Consider the following 15,071-nt stretch of genomic DNA (forward strand, 5'->3'; position numbering starts at 1 on the left):
TTAGATGGATTGGACATGATAAAATTGTCCCTTAGTGGCCAAAAGGTTAGGCAGGGTTATGGGCCTAGGGTGGGTGCTCTTTCGGGAGGGTCGGTGCAAACCCGATGGTCTCCTTCTGCATTGCAGGGATTCTATATTTGCATGCTGATTAAAAATTCTGAATCAATCAGTACCATCTCAGTTTTGACATTGTTTCAGTTGGAGTCACTTGGTTTTATAAATCTATGTTGCACTGTATTAAAAATAAGGAAATGAAGGGAAAGGAAAGTCTCTTCTGATCTCTTGCCTGTGCTCAGCCTGGACAGCAGCTGGGTGTAGGATCTGGTCTTGGCGTCCTGTGTCCCGTTTCAAGAAAATCAGCCTGGATTTCCAGTCCCGATTCTCCAGCGATTGTTGCTGGAAAGTGATTATGTCACGATAGGATTTGACTTTAATATGTTAAGGTTGAAGGGTGTGCTGGTACTGTTATGGTGCACACATAAAGAATGAAACAGGTCGAGGTACAAAAGGGTGCCTGTTATGGGAGCGTACTCAGAAGGGAATTAGCTTTCAGAAGAAAAGGGAGAGGAGAAAACTGATTGACTGACGACTGCACATTGGCGCCAAACCTGACTGGGTTCCCCTGATCAAAAACGTTGCTTTCACAGGCACAACAAAACCTCCACAAAGTTTGTTTCTCACCTCTCAGCGCTGGAGTCATTGACTCGGAAAAGCTATTGTAAGTTTGGAAACTGAAGTTTCAAGATGACTAAACCTTGAGTTAATAACTAGTGACGACACTGCAGCTCCTTCCTGCGACAGGCTTCAGTCGTTCCGCGGAGGCAGATCCCTTGATCACTTCTCATGTTCAATGAACAGCATTGTCACTGTTTGTAATTTTGAATAAAGGTTTTGGTTTTGGTAAGTTTCGGCTTTCTATAAAGACCCGTCAGATTTTCCAACTTGAAAGAAAACATTAAATATGCAATTACTCGGCCACATGCTAAGTTCATGAGGTGCACATTTTGATTTCCATTTTGTAGCTGGCAGTGTGTTGGTTGTGACTCAGTTGGTAGCCAATTGGATCAGAACGTTGTGAATTCAAGCCCCACTGCAGGATTTGAGCTTAAATATCTCGACTGAATCTTGAGGGATGCAGCTTTTTGGATGATACTTTTAACCAAGGGCCTGTCTGCACTTTGAGCTAGATATCAAAGCCCTTGCAGTACTATTTTGAGAAAGAGCAGGGGAACTATCCCTGGTGTCCTAGTCCATGTCAATATTTGCTCCTCAATCGACAACATAAAAACATCAGCTCATTATCACATTGTTGTTTGTGTGACTTTGCTGAGTGCAAATTGGTTATTTCATTACAACAGACAGCATTTCAAAAAATCCTACTTCATTGGCTATAAAGTGCTTTGGGAGGTCCTGTAATCGTGAAGACTACTATATCAATGCAAGTCTTTCTGAAAACGTTCTGCCGCCTCTGCTCATCCCTGCCATCTGCACCCATGCCCGCCATATGTGCCCAACCATGTCACCTGCGCACACCCCGTGACTTTTACCTATCCCGGTCATCTCTTCTCATCCCTATCACCTCTGTCCATCACTGTGACCTCCACCAATCCCTATGACTTTTGCCCATCACCTGACCTCCACCCATCCCTGTGACCTTTTCCCACTACCCTGACCTCCACCCATCCCCACACCCTCCACCCATCCCCACCACCTCCCCTCAGTTTGCCAGAGCTTTTCAGTTTCGGAGAACTAGAAAAATTAGCGATGTGATAAGTGCATGGAATTTCAAAATGCAGTGTCTTTCGCATGGTTGCCGTGTGTGCACAATATTGGCCTCCTTTCCTTTAAGACAGTTTCTGCCATTAGAGAAATACATCCAGTAGGGGAGGTTGGTCACCCTGGCTCCCAGCCAGCACAGGCCATCCTGCCCGGGAGACCGGGAGACTACAGCTCCCAGAGGGCGGCGCGGCCGGCGCGCGTGCGCAGTGAGGGCGGGGAGGCGGCCCGATGACGCGACCTGCGCGTGCGGAGCGGTCAGGTGATGCGGTCGGCGGCGGCGGGCAGAGGAGGAGGCGGCGGTGGAGGAGTCCGGCGGTTCTGGGCTGGTCAGGCTCCCGGGTGGCCAGAGCAGGTAAGGCTCCTCACCATTTTTATCGTCACGCTTCACTCCGTGGCCGCCTGACTGACTGACTGGGCGCCGTCTTGTTTCGGGTGAATGCTGTGGGTGGTTTGAGCTGGGGTGAAGGGTTGTAGTGAGGGCTGGGCCCGTGTGCACTCTCCCCCTACACCCCCCCCCACCGCACCCATCCCACCCCTACCCTGGGCAGGTGTCAAAGTTAGCAGTTCCAAGTCCAGCCATTAAATCATCAGAGAATCTGGGCGAGGAATTCCCCATGTCTACTCTCCAGACCTCCGTTCTCAGTGGTGGCCATCCACCCACCTTCTGGGTTCTAGTAAATGTCAGAGAGGGTTAAATGCCCGGCATTCATTTATATACATTTGCGCTTGTGCTATGTTTTGGGCCCTCCATTCTCGCTGTCAGCTCAGGGGTATTGAAGCTTAAGTAGGACATTGTTTTAAACATAGCTGTCACAGCATTGTGGCACTTTAGTTCTAGTTGTAAGAAGCACCCTGGATGTTTAGGTGCTTGTGTGCATGTCATAAAATAACTGACATTCAGCACAGCTGAAACCGAAAAGGTTTCATCCAAGGGCTGATGGGGAAACACGAGCACCCCACATATTCCAATCTGTGGGATCCAACACGTTTTGGCTGCTTTGTTTTTTTGTTTCCAGGGTAGTGTTTAAGGGCTATGGGCTACTGTTACTTTTTTAAAATAAAGCAGTGTATGCAGGTTTTACTGATTTAGCAATGAATACGCACGCTCCTGTACTGAGGAATGGTGGAATCGATGCTGGTAGACCTTTATTACTTCACGAGTTCTTTGTCTGAGCCAGAGGTAGGCTATTCCATAGGAGGAATCACAGATCAGTTACATTATCCAATAAATGTGCACATGTCATAATGATCAAGGGCAGGACATTTGGCTAATTCTTTCCCTCAGCCCCGGGAACTGAGGTCAGTTGTTGCATTCTAGCCACTCCCTGGATGAGATCTGCTGAATCTACACAGTGGATCAACCTTGTGGCCTCCTTACTCTGTGGCTGCTTGCCACACAAAGCTCTTCTTTTCCCAACCAAGCTAGTTGAGGAGCTCCTTCACCCAGCTTGGGTCACTGTCTGTGCGGAGTCTGCATGTTCTCTCTGTGTCTGCGTGGGTTTCGTCCCACAGTCCAAAGATATGCAGGTTTGGTGAATTAGAACATAGAACTGTACAGCACAGTACAGGCCCTTCGGCCCGCGATGCTGTGCCGAACTAGTCTGAAACTAAGATCAAATCAACCTACTCCCAATCATTCTAGTACACTCCATTTGCCTATCCAATAACCGCTTGAACGTTTCTAAAGTGTCCGACTCCACTACCATAGCTGGGAGTGCGTTCCATGCCCCAACCGCTCTCTGAGTAAAGAACCTACCTCTGACATCCCTCCTATATCTTCCACCATGAACTTTATAGTTATACCCACTTGTAACAGCCACATCCACCTGAAGAAAAAGTCGCTGAACATCCACTCTATCCCTCTCATCACCTTATACACCTCAATTACTTCACCTTTCATCCTTTGCTCCAATGTGAAAAGCCCTAGCTCCCTCAACCTCTCCTCATAAGACCTACCCTCCAATCCAGGCAGAATCCTGGTAAATCTCCTTTGCACCCTTTCCAATGCTTCCACATCCTTCCTATAATGAGGTGACCAGAACTGCACACAATACTCCAAATGTATAACCAAGGTCTTGTACAGTTGCAGCATAACCTCACGGCTCTTAAACTCAATCCTCCTGTTAATAAATGCTAACGCACTATAGGCTTCCTTCACGGCTCTATCCACTTGGGTGGCAACTTTCAGAGATCTATGGACGTGAACTCCGAGATCTCTCTGCTCCTCCACATTCTTCAGAACCCTGCCGTTAACCCTGTAATCCGCATTCAATTTGTCCTACCAAAATGAATCACCTCACACTTATCAGGGTTAAACTCCATCTGCCACTTTTCAGCCTAGCTCTGCATCCTATCAATGTCTCTTTGCAGCCTACAACTGCTCTCCACATTATCCACTACTCCACCAATCTTGGTGTCATCAGCAAATTTACTAACCCAACGTTCAACACAATCATCCAAGTCATTGATAAAAATCACAAATAGTAGAGGACCCAGCACTGATCCCTGTGGTACACCGCTGGTGACTGGGCTCCAGGATGAACATTTACCATCTACCACCACCCTCTGTCTTCTATGTACTAGCCAGTTACTGATCCAATCGGCCAAATTTCCCTCTATACCATGCCTCCTTACTTTCTGCATGAGCCGATCATGGGGCACCTTATCAAACGCCTTACTAAAATCCATGTATACGACATCAACTGCTCTACCTTCATCTATGTACTTAGTTACCTCCTCAAAGAATACAATCAAACTTGTGAGGCACGACTTACCCCTCACACATCCGTGCTGACTATCCTGGATTAAGCTGTATCTTTCCAAATGATCATAAATCCTATCCCTCAGGACCCTTTCCACTAATTTACCTATGACCGAAGTGAGACTAACCGGCCTATAATTCCTAGGGTTATACCTATTCCCTTGAACAAGGGGGCAACATTCGCGCCTCTCCAGTCTTCTGGCACTATTCCTGTAGACAGTGAGGACATAAAGATCAAAGCCAAAGGCTCTGCAATCTCATCCTTCGCTTCCCAAAGAATCCTAGGATATATCCCATCAGGCCCAGGGGACTTATCTATCCTCAGGCTTCTCAAAATTTCTAACACATCTTCCTTCCGAATATCTACCTCCTCCAGCCTACCAGCCTGTATCGCACTATCCTCCTCAACAACATGGCCCCTCTCCTTTGTGAACACTGAAGAAAAGTATTCATTTAGGGCCTCTCCTATATCTTCAAACTCCATGCACACATTCCCACTACTGTCCTTGACCGGCCCTAACTTCACCTTGGTCATTCTTTTATTCCTCACATAAATGTAAAAAGCCTTGGGGTTTTCCTTGATCCTACCTGCCAAGGACCTCTCATGCCCCTTCCTAGCTCTCCTAAGCCCTTTCTTGAGCTTCTTCCTAGCTATCTTGTATTCCTCAAGTGCCCTAACTGAACCTTGTTTTCTCATCCTTACATAAGCCCCCTTCTTCCTCTTGACAAGACATTCTACCTCTTTTGTAAACCATGGTTCCCTTGCTCGACCATTTTCTCCCTGCCTGACAGAGATATACATATCAAGGACACGCAGTATTTGCTCCTTGAACAAGCTTGGCCCGGTTCATTACCCAGTACCAAATCCAATGAGGCCCCGCCTCTTGTCGGTCTATCCACATATTGTGTGAGGAAACCCTCCTGCACACACTGGATAAAAACAGCCCCATCCAAACTATTCAAATTATAGTGGTTCCAATCAATATTTGGAAAGTTAAAGTCACCCATGACAACTACCCTGTGACTACTGCACCTATCTAAAATCTGCATTGCAATCTTTTCCTCCACACCTGTTACTGTTTGGGGGCCTATAGAAAACTCCTAACAAAACCATACTAAATTTCCCCTGAGTGTCCAAAAGGTTAGGTGGGGTTACGGGCTTAGGGTGGAGGTTTGGGCTTAAGTAGGGTGTTCTTTCCAAGGGCAGGTGCAGACACGATGCGCCAATGGCTTCCTGCTATGTAAATTCAATGATTCTATGAAAAGCATTGTCTTGGAGTGATATAATGGATGTTGGAACATTCAAAAATTTGTTGAGGTTGATTTTGAAGGATTTGTTCGGATTAAAATAGGGTCTTGCACAAATTTCATTTTTCTTGCTTTGTCTTTCTGCAAAAATATTTCTTCTGCTCCCAAATAAGATAAGGACATAATGATAAAATCTCTTCGTATTCTCTTCGGTACAGGCCAATTATCACTTTGCTGAGGTCACTGTTAAATACTTTGTTTCCAAATGTTTTTTTGGGTTGGTTGTGTTTTCAGTGTAGTGAATACTGATCATAGGAGTAGCATAAACTAATGCAATAGTTTAAATCCGGGTTTAAGATATGTGAGCATATTTCCAAAAAATAGAACTGAGTGAGGCCTTCAACCCTCCCACTTGCTGCACGTGCCTGCAATCTCCTACTTTACTGCAGATAGAATTGCTAAGAATTTAAAATATCATGAGCTGAAAGCTTACAGTGGTGCATGTAATTGTACATTTTCGTAAGGTATTAGCCGTCGCTCAGTTGGCAATAGTCTTGCGTCTGGATCAAATGGTTGAGTTTGGGCCCCACTGCAGAGACACGAGCATAAAATCTAGGCTAAGATTCCAGTGCGGTAGTGAGGGAATATGGCGGCGTTTGGAGGTGCTGTCTTTTGGATGAGATGTTAAACCAATGTGGAACTTGCCATGTACAATTTGACCTGTTTTCTGCAATACAACAGTGGCTGCCCAACAAGAGTACACGCTCCTAGGCACTTTGTTGCTTGCAAAGTATTTTGCAATGTATGTTTTCCTTTTATTAATGCAAATTTGTGTGATTGTTTTATTTACAATTTGTTTATCAGTTGAGCACAGCCAGCCTTTTTAATACATCCACTTTATCAATGTTTAGTTCATTGTGTTTCAACTACCTCTTCTGCTATGACTTTGGCAGCAACTTCTTCCTTGATGAAGTCAGGTGCAGAATACTCATTCAATACTTTAACCTTGCCCTCTGCCTCCACTTCTCCCGAGAGAAGATTGAGGAAATCTGACACACCTTACAAAAGCTGTTGAGGCTGAGAACCTGCAAACTGAGATTGATGTATTTTTGTTAGCCGGGGGGGGGGGGGGGGGGGGGGGGCTGTTGAGGGTTATGGAACAAAGGTGGCCAGACAGAGTCGAGCTAGAGATGCATTAGTGATGCCCACCTCTTGAGGGAGACACTAGCAGTGCTATAATAATAATCGCTTATTGTCACAAGTAGGCTTCAATGAAGTTACTGTGAAACGCCCCTAGTCGCCACATTCCGGCGCCAGTTCGGGGAGGCCGGTATGGGAATTGAACCTGCACTGCTGGCCTTGTTCTGCATTACAAATCAGCTGTTTAGCCCACTGTGCTAAACCAGCCCCTATTGCTATTGTGGTAATGGTGGTACTGAGAACGCCACCTTTATCAAAATAATGCAAACTCTTGATGTCTCTGAGACAGATGCGTGACACTGCAAGATATACTATCCAGTCCTTTTTACATTTCCCTTGTTTCTCTTGCATTAATTTAGACTGATTTCTCTTCAAGTAGGGGAGATTTTGTTTCCAGTTAATAGCAAAAGCAAAATCGAGATCCAAGAAACATGTTCAAGCCTTTTTTGTGCTGAATAAGATAACACACCTGAAAAATGAAAACCTGTCTTTTCATTCTATGACTTGTAAACCATGTTAGAATCATAGAATCATAGAAGTTTACAGCATGGAAACAGGCCCTTCGGCCCAACCAGTCCATGCCGCCCAGTTTTTACCAGTAAGCTAGTCCCAGTTGCCCGCACTTGGCCCATAACCCTCTATACCCATCTTACCCATGTAACTATCTAAATGCTTTTTAAAAGACACAATTGTACCCACCTCTACTACTACCTCTGGCAGCCCATTCTAGACACTCACTACCCTCTGAGTGAAGAAATTGCCCCTCTGGGCCCTTCTGAATCTCTCCCCTTAAACCTATGCCCTCTAGTTTTAGATTCCCCTACCTTTGGGAAAAGATGTTGACTATCTACCTTATCTATGCCCCTCATTATTTTATAGACCTCTATAAGATCACCCCTAAGCCTCCTACGCTCCAGGGAAAAAAGTCCCAGTCTATCCAGCCTCTCCTTATAACTCAAACCATCAAGTCCCGGCAACATCCTAGTAAATCTTTTCTGCACTCTTTCTAGTTTAATAATATCCTTTCTATAATAGGGTGACCAGAACTGCACACAGTATTCCAAGTGTGGCCGTACCAATGTCTTGTACAACTTCAACAAGACGTCCCAACTCCTGTATTCAATGTTCTGACCAATGAAACCAAGCCTTCTTCACCACCCTGTCCACCTGCGACTCCACCTTCAAGGAGCTATGAACCTGTACTCCTTGATCTCTTTGTTCTATAACTCTCCCCAACGCCATACCATTAACTGAGTAGGTCCTGGCCTGATTCGATCTGCCAAAATGCATCACCTCACATTTATCTAAATTAAACTCCATCTGCCATTCGTCGGCCCACTGGCCTAATTGATCAAGATCCCGTTGCAATCCTAGATAACCTTCTTCACTATCCACTGTGCCACCAATCTTGGTGTCATCTGCAAACTTACTAACCATGCCTCCTAAATTCTCATCCAAATCATTAATATAAATCACAAGTAACAGTGGACCCAGCACCGATCCCTGAGGCACACCACTGGTCACAGGCCTCCAGTTTGAAAAACAACCCTCTACAACCACCCTCTGCCTTCTGTCGTCCAGCCAATTTTGAATCCAATTGGCAACCTCACCCTGGATCCCGTGAGCTTTAACCTTCTGCAACAACCTACCATGTGGTACCTTGTCAAAGGCTTTGCTAAAGTCCATGTAGACAACGTCTACTGCACTGCCCTCATCTACCTTCTTGGTCACCCCCTCAAAAAACTCAATCAAATTTGTGAGACATGATTTTCCACGCACAAAGCCATGCTGACTGCCCCGAATCAGTCCTTGCCTCTCTAAATGCTTGTAGATCCTGTCTCTCAGAATACCTTCCAGCAACTTACCTACTACAGACGTTAGGCTCACCGGTCTGTAGTTCCCAGGCTTTTCCCTGCTGCCCTTCTTAAACAAGGGCACAACATTCGCCACTCTCCAATCTTCAGGCACCTCACGTGTGGCTGCCGATGATTCAAATATCTCTGTTAGGGGACCCGCAATTTCCTCCCTAGCCTCCCACAACATCCTGGGATACATTTCATCAGGTCCCGGAGATTTATCTACCTTGATGCGCTTTAAGACTTCCAGCACCTCCTCCTCTGTAATATGCACACTTCTCAAGACATCACTATTTATTTCCCTTAGTTTCCTAACATCCATGTCTTTCTCCACTGTGAATACCGATGAGAAATATTCATTCAGGATCTCACCCAACTCTTGTGGCTCTGCATATAGATGTCCTTGTTGATCCTTAAGAGGCCCTACTCTGTCCCTAGTTACTCTTTTTCCCTTTATGTATCTGTAGAAGCTCTTTGGATTCTCCTTTGCATTATTTGCCAAAGCAATTTCATGTCCCCTTTTTGCCCTCCTGATTTCCCTCTTAACTCTATTTCGACAATCTCTATACTCTTCAAGGGATCCACTTGATCCCAGTTGTTTATGTACGTCATATGCCTCCTTCTTCTTTTTGACCAGAATCTCAATATCTCGAGTCATCCAGGGTTCTCTACTTCTACCAGCCTTGCCCTTCACTCTAAAGGGAATGTGCATACCCTGCACCCTGGTTAACACATTTTTAAAAGCCTCCCATTTACCAGCCGTCCCTTTGCCTGCCAACAGTCTCCCCCAATCTACCTCTGAAAGTTCCTGTCTGATACCATCAAAATTGGCCTTGCCCCAATTAAGAATTTTAACTCTTGGGCCAGACCTATCATTCTCCATAGCTATCTTAAAACTAATGGAGTTATGGTCACTTGTCCCAAAGTGATCCCTCACTAACACTTCTGTCACTTGCCCTTCCTTATTTGCCAAGACGAGGTCAAGTTTTGCCCCCTCTCTAGTCGGTCCATCCACATACTGAATGAGAAATTCCTCCTGAATACACTCAACAAATTTCCCTCCATCCAAGCCCCTAATGCGATGGCTGTCCCAGTCAATGTTGGGAAAGTTAAAGTCCCCTACTATTACCACCCTATTATTCTTGCAGCTATCTGTAATCTCCTTACACATTTGCTCCTCAATTTTCCGCTGACTATTTGGGGACCTGTAGTACAGTCCTACCAAGGTGATCTCTCCCTTCTTATTTTTCAGTTCCACCCATATAGACTCAGTGGGCGAACCCTCGGATATATCCCCTCTAAGTACTGCCGTGATGTTCTCCCTAATCAAAAACGCCACTCCCCCTCCTCTCTTACCTCCTGTTCTATCTTTTCTATAGCATCTGTACCCCGGAACATTGAGCTGCCAGTCCTGCCCCTCCCTTAGCCATGTTTCAGTCATAGCTATAATATCCCAGTCCCATGTGCCCATCCATGCCCTGAGTTCATCCGCTTTGCCCGTCAGGCCCCTTGCATTGAAATAAATGCAGTTTAATGTAGACTTTCCTTGCTCTCTGCCCTGCTTTCTCTGGTCATGCTTTACACACTCTCCCTTCCTGCCTTTTGTTTCTGTCCCCACTGACTTCCTACATCGGTTCCCATCCCCCTGCCACATTAGTTTAAATCCTCCCCAACTGCACTAGCAAACACACCCCCGAGAACATTGGTTCCGGTCCCACCCAGATGCAGACCGTCCGATTTGTACAGGTCCCACCTCCCCCAGAACCGGTCCCAATGTCCCAGGAATTTGAAACCCTCCCTCTTGCACCATCTCTCAAGCCACGTATTCATCCTAGCTATCCTGTCATTCCTACTCTGACTATCACGTGGCACTGGTAGCAATCCTGAGATTACTACCTTTGAGGTCCTACTTTTTAGTTTAACTCCTAACTCCCTAAATTCAGCTTGTAGGACCTCATCCCGTTTTTTACCTATATCGTTGGTGCCCATATGCACCACGACAGCTGGCTGTTCACCCTCCCCCTCCAGAATGCCCTGCAGCCGCTCCGAGACATCCTTGACCCTTGCACCAGGGAGGCAACATACCAACCTGGATTCTCGTTTGCGTCCACAGAAACGCCTGTCTATTCCCCTTACAATTGAATCCCCTATCACTATAGCTCTGCCACTCTTTTTCCCGCCCTTCTGTGCAGCAGAGCCAGCCACGGTGCCATGAACCTGGCTGCTGCCACCTTCCCCTGGTGAGCCATCTCCCCCAACAGTTTCCAAAACGGTAAATCTGTTTTGGAGGGAGATGACCGCAGGGGATCCCTGCACTGCCTTCCTACTCTTCCTCTGTCTGTTGGTCACCCATTCCCTATCTGCCTCAGTAATTTTAATCTGCGGTGTCACCAACTCACTGAATGCGCTATCCACAACTTCCTCAGCATCTCGGATGCTCCAAAGTGAGTCCATCCGCAGCTCCAGAGCCGTCAAGCGGTCTAACAGGAGCTGCAGTTGGACACACTTCTTGCAGATGAAGGAGTCAGGGACACCAGAAGGGGTCCCTGACTTGCCACATCTCACAAGAGGAGCATGACACGGGTCTGAGCTCTTCTGCCATGATTTAAACCTGAAGTTAAATTTGAACTACACTACACAGCTAAGAGAAAGTCAAAGAGAGAGAAATCACTTACCAGTCACAAGCCAATCACTTACCTGCTGGCTGTGATGTAATTGCTCCCGAGACTCCCTCACAGGTCTGCTTCTCTGCACCCCCTTAAGATGAGCACCAAATTCCCTTAACTAGTTAATTAATTTACTTAATTAATTGGGTTTTTTGGGGGGGGAAACTCAACCCCAAACACCAAAAAACCCAGCCCTCACTCACCTCTTACCCAAACTCGGCCTTACCCAAACTCAGATACACTCTGTTTGCCTCCAGTACTCTGTTTCTATAGGCACTTCAGCCACACCTTTTGTATCCTTCCTGATTTACAGTCAGCCAATAGGCCTGCTCCCGAAACTAACAGCTGACCTGCAAGGTAAGGAAGTTGTTAAGCAGTACTTACCTCACCCAGGCCGCGACCTTTTAAATTGTCCCCTCTGCCTCGCAGCTCCCGCGCTTTTTCAATCTCCCGCGCTGTTTCCAAAGTCCCGGCTCTCTCTCCCGAACTAACAGCTGACCTGCAAGGTAAGGAAGTTGTTAAGCAGTACTTACCTCACCAAGGCCGCGACCTTTTAAACCGTCCCCTCTGCCTCGCAGCTCCTGCGCTTTTTCAATCTCCCGCGCTGTTTCCAAAGTCCCGGCTCTCTCTCTCTCTCTCTCTCCTGAACTAACAGCTGACCTGCAAGGTAAGGAAGTTGTTAAGCAGTACTGACCTCACCCAGGCCGCGACCTTTTAAACTGTCCCCTCTGCCTCGCAGCTCCCGCGCTTTTTCAATCTCCCGCGCTGTTTCCAAAGTCCCGGCTCTCTCTCTCTCTCTCCCGAACTAACAGCTGACCTGCAAGGTAAGGAAGTTGTTAAGCAGTACTGACCTCACCCAGGCCGCGACCTTTTAAACTGTCCCCTCTGCCTCGCAGCTCCCGCGCTTTTTCAATCTCCCGCGCTGTTTCCAAAGTCCCGGCTCTCTCTCTCTCCCGAACTAACAGCTGACCTGCAAGGTAAGGAAGTTGTTAAGCAGTACTTACCTCATCCAGGCCGTTGGTCTGTTGGTTGGCGGTGAGGGTTCTTTGCATCTTATTTAACTCTTGTCTTCACCTACATGCTGTCCACATGTACATGCTTCTATTGCCACAGAGTAGCATGTGTTAGGAAATCAGAAATCCGAGTGATCCGAAACCTTAATTTATGGTCACTTTTTCTAATATTCTGATTCAGGGGCACAGAAACCAATTATAGCACTGCTCTCATTGCCAAGGTCAATGAACTCAGTACTGGCTGGGGGTAGAAGTTGGGATCTAGCCTCTCTGTGTTACTCAGGTTCTCCTTTTTATAACCAGCCAAAGCACTTTATATTTTTAATTGAGATTTTGTGTGATTCGCCAAAAGAAAAATGACATTCAGATGCTTTTGTGTTTTCAATTTTTACCGGTTTGCTGGGAGTGAAGGCCAACTTGCGTATTGGAAAAGAATCATGGAAAGGAAATATTTTGATTAAAAAGAAATACCATACTTGCTGGAGAGCTGGAATAAAATCAAATTGTTGGAAATACGCAGCAAGTCAATTGGCATCGAAAGTGAAACAGGTTACGATACTTTAGGTTTGTACCCTTCATCAGAATGTTTAATGAAGGGCTGCACTCCTGTAGTCTCATAAACTGTCTTTTCTCTCCACAGATGTTGATGGACCTGCTGCGTATTCCCAATTGTTTGTTTTGCATTGTGCTTTCCTTTATGAAAAGGCAAAAATGAATAGTTATGCACTCCTGTTGCTCAACATCCGTTCAAATCTAAGATGAATAAATCACAGGCTGGAATAGATGCAGCAGGATTCTAAAGGCAACAAGAAAGGCAGTTGCCAGATGGGCGGCACGGTAGCACAGTGGTTAGCTCAGTACCAGGTTCGATCCCCAGCTTGGGTCACTGTCTGCGGAGCCTGCAGGTTCTCCCCGTGTCTGTGTGGGTTTTCTCCGGGTGCTCCGGTTTCCTCCCACAAGTCCCGAAAGACGCGCTTGTTGGGTGAATTGGACATTCTGAATTCTTCCTCAGTGTGGCAACTAGGGGATTTTCACAGTAACTTCATTGCAGTGTTGATATAAACCTACTTGTGACAATAATAAAGATTATTATTAGCATAGATCCTCCAATAATCACTGAATACTACAGAGGTTTTTTTTTTAAATTTAGAGTACCCAATTCATTTTTTCCAATTAAGGGACAATTTAGTGTGGCCAATCCACCTAGCCTGCACATCTTTTGGGTTGTTGGGGCGAAACCCAGGGAGAATGTGCAAACTCCACACGGACAGTGACCCAGAGCCGGGATCAAACCTGGGACCTCGGTGCCGTGAGGCAGCAGGGCTAACCCACTGCACCACCGTGCTGCCCTAAATACTACAGAGGTGCCTGAGATCTGGAGACGGTCAGATGTTACTCCTATTTATTTTAAAAAGTAAGCAAATGTGACCCAGGAAAGTATAGGCCAGTGAGTCTGATGTCCATTGTGGATCAAATTATGGAAACCCTGATTAAAGGTAGAGTCAGGGAGTTTCTGGATTTAAACAAAAGCATAAACAATAACCAGTATAAATTCCTGAAGGGAGAGACCGACTTTATGGGTTTTCTTTTTAGGGAATGAGATAGGTAAGGAAATCGATGTAGTGCAATTGGATTTCAATAAAATCTTTGACACAGGCCCTGCAAAAGTGAGTGCTGGAAATAAGTGTGAATCAGTAAAATTATTCTTAAATTGATTTGTAATTGATTGACAGAATCAAAAGGTGATGGGTTAAGGATTGTCAGCTGCATGGGAGAATGTTATTAGTGCCATCCCCCAAGGAGCTGTTTTAGCATCTCTTCTTTAATATCTTTAGAGATGATGTGGAACAAGCACAGTGTCAAAATTTGTAGATGATACCAAACTAATGAAGGTGGGTAGACTGAAGAGTTAAATGAATAACCGAAAGGAGGATTTGAATATACTTGGAAATTGACAAGAGAAGTGACAATGCAGGCGAAATTCAATGCAGAGAAATGCAAAATGAATCCAAAATGGTTTAATGAGTCATTCTCATCAATGTAAAGGATGGTGTGGGACTGAGGCGTACAGGTCTTGAACATTCCCAAGATTGCTCTCTGTCCTGTGGATAGTTGGCAGAGCTCAGCTGGAATAAGGAGAGTCCTGGGGTTTCCTAAAGTGTGGGAGGGAAAAAAATGTCAGTGTCCTTAGTCCTGTCTACACATGAAACTAAACCACAGTATCTGTCATGTCTTTGGAAAAAGCAGGAAAATGGTGGAAATGATATCTCCATATGACTGTGACGCAGCTAATTTATGGGGGCTAAGTGTTGTTTTTGTAAAATCTCAGATACCGTGACCAATATTTTAATCAAGTTTTACCCAGATGTGGTAGTGTTGGCGGTTTACTGGGCTATTTTGGAAGAGGAGAAGGCACCACTGGAAGGGATCAAAGCAAAGTGGGAGGAAGAGTTGGGAGATGGTATGGAGGTGGGGTTCTGGTGTGAGGTGCTCTGGAGAGTGAACGCCTCCACCTTGTGCGTGAGGTTGGGGCTGAAGCTGGTGTATA

At 45.9% G+C, this 15,071-nt stretch overlaps 1 protein-coding gene across 1 annotated transcript in view; it reads left to right on the forward strand.

Moving 5' to 3' along the window:
- Nucleotides 1–2,025: 2,025 nt before the first annotated feature.
- The window catches only part of mtm1 (myotubularin 1), a 149,489-nt gene continuing 136,443 nt past the window's right edge, over nucleotides 2,026–15,071 (forward strand). The window contains exon 1 of the mRNA XM_072505866.1: nucleotides 2,026–2,131. The gene's annotated coding sequence lies outside the window, so the exon portion shown is untranslated. The remainder of the gene's footprint in view (nucleotides 2,132–15,071) is intronic.

Source organism: Scyliorhinus torazame, chromosome 5, assembly GCF_047496885.1.
Source record: "Scyliorhinus torazame isolate Kashiwa2021f chromosome 5, sScyTor2.1, whole genome shotgun sequence".
In the NCBI taxonomy this organism is placed as follows: Eukaryota; Metazoa; Chordata; class Chondrichthyes; order Carcharhiniformes; family Scyliorhinidae; genus Scyliorhinus; species Scyliorhinus torazame.